We start from the raw sequence: 2056 nt of genomic DNA on the forward strand, positions 1-2056 counted from the left end.
TAGATGGCCACTTGTTTATCTTCAAGCCTTTAAGACCCCAGACCCTATATCTTTAATAGCTGGGCACCATCAGTTTTCTTCACATTTCCTTATGTACTTATTTTGACTTCTGCAGTCATATCAGGCAGGTTGGCATCATAGAATGCCAACAAAGTGTTCTTGCATTGAGGAAGTACTTGGGTAGAGGCCCAATGTGCATCTGCTACCTTAATATTTAACATATGTACATAGCCATATGTCCCTAACGTTAAATATAATTAAATATAAATATATTTACATATGTACATGCCTGTATTTATACCTCTATAAATGTCCTTTGCCTCCTAATTCTTTCCTTTTACTTTCCTTCTGTCCCACTATCATGTTCAACCTTCATTCAGCTTTCTTGACTATGTGGGGCCAGCCCTACAGTCCTCTCTGTGCATTGGCTGCTCCAAGCAGTATTATCGTCCTCAGGGCTTGGTGGGCCAGGATATGATGTGCTCTCTCGCGCTCTCTCGCTCTCTCTCTCTCTCTCTCCCCTTTCCTCTTACTTTGCCCCTCTCCCTGAGCTGTATCTTCAGTGCTGTCCTCTGTAATGCATTCTGTGGAGGGTGTCCATGTAGCTGGGTTTGGGGCCGGCCCCATGTGCGGCTCTTTCAATACGTTCATGTGGCTCTGAAGTAAAATTGAAAAATTTTTAAGGATATTATTCCGACAATGGTGATTCATTTGTCTATAAAGATACACTGACTTACAGCTCTCAAAGTATTATTAAATTGTTGTGAGAGGTAGTGTTGGCTCTTCCATCTCAAAAATTTGCTGACCCCTTATCTCGTGATTAGATTTTTGTCTTGCAAAATCAGATACTGCTTTTGTATACACTTACATGTATACATTTTTATTTTAAGACTTATAAGCCTTGATGTAGCTTGAGAGTTGCTGTACTAGAAATATCTTTAAAAGTTTAGGAAGTTAATAGTAATTTTCATTTCCATCTTAAATGCACTATTTTAAGTATCCTAAATTATGCAGAGAAATGAGTCAATGGGGTTTTTGCATATGAATAACTGCATACCGTGTGTGTGTGTGTGTGTGTGTGTGTGTGTGTGGCATTACCCACTTTATTAAATACCTTTAGGGGAAAAAGAGGATTACATGTGTATACTCTTTAGATTATCAGGACTCTAATTTTTGTTGACAGTTCAGAATTACTTGATTATGAGGTTCTCTCTTCCTTTTCAGTAATTTAATGAGTTCTTTTCATCTTGACATAGTAATAAGGAGGAACTCAAGAAATAAAATTAATTTTATCCTAGAAATGATCAATAAAATGTTATATGGTCACTTTTTAAAACTAATATTTTCACATCTAAATTTGATTTCATGTGTTTGGTAGCTGCCGGTCAGTTTGAGGACAACTTGTACAGCACATATGTTCCTGTGTGTTGTGGAGTCAACATTGACATTTTGAAGCCACTCATGTGTTTTCAAATATGCTGATGAAAAGAGGTGATCTTAATTGTATAATCAAGGATGATTATAGTCCGATCGAGATACTCATTTTGTACTCTGAATAGCAGGGTTCTTAATGAGTGATTCTGTGATAGTGATTCTGGGCATTTAGTAAAAAAAGAGTTGTTAAGTGCCATTGAGACGGCTCCAATCCAGGTCGCCCCTGTGCACAATAGAATGAAACACTGCACAGCCCTGCACCATCCTCACAGCCATTCCTATGCCTGGGCCCGTTGATGCAGCTTCTGTGTCACTCCATCTTATTGAGGGCCTTCCTCATTGTCACTACCCTGCCACTTTACCAAACATGATGTCCTTCTGCAGGGACTGGTCTCTCCTGACAACATGTCCAAATTATATAAGACGAAGTCCTGCCATCCTTGCCTCTAAGGAGCTCTCTGGCCTTGCTTCTTCCAATACAGATTGGTTTGTCCTTTTAGCTGTCTGTGGTATTTTCAATATTTTTCTCCAGCAATTCAAATACATCTATTTTTCTGCAGTCTTCCATATTTAATGTTCAACTTTCAAATGGCATATGATGCAATGGAGAATACCATGGCTT

Source organism: Echinops telfairi, unplaced genomic scaffold (genome assembly GCF_000313985.2).
Source record: "Echinops telfairi isolate 266 unplaced genomic scaffold, ASM31398v2 ScPeMD7_34;HRSCAF=130, whole genome shotgun sequence".
Lineage (NCBI taxonomy): Eukaryota > Metazoa > Chordata > Mammalia > Afrosoricida > Tenrecidae > Echinops > Echinops telfairi.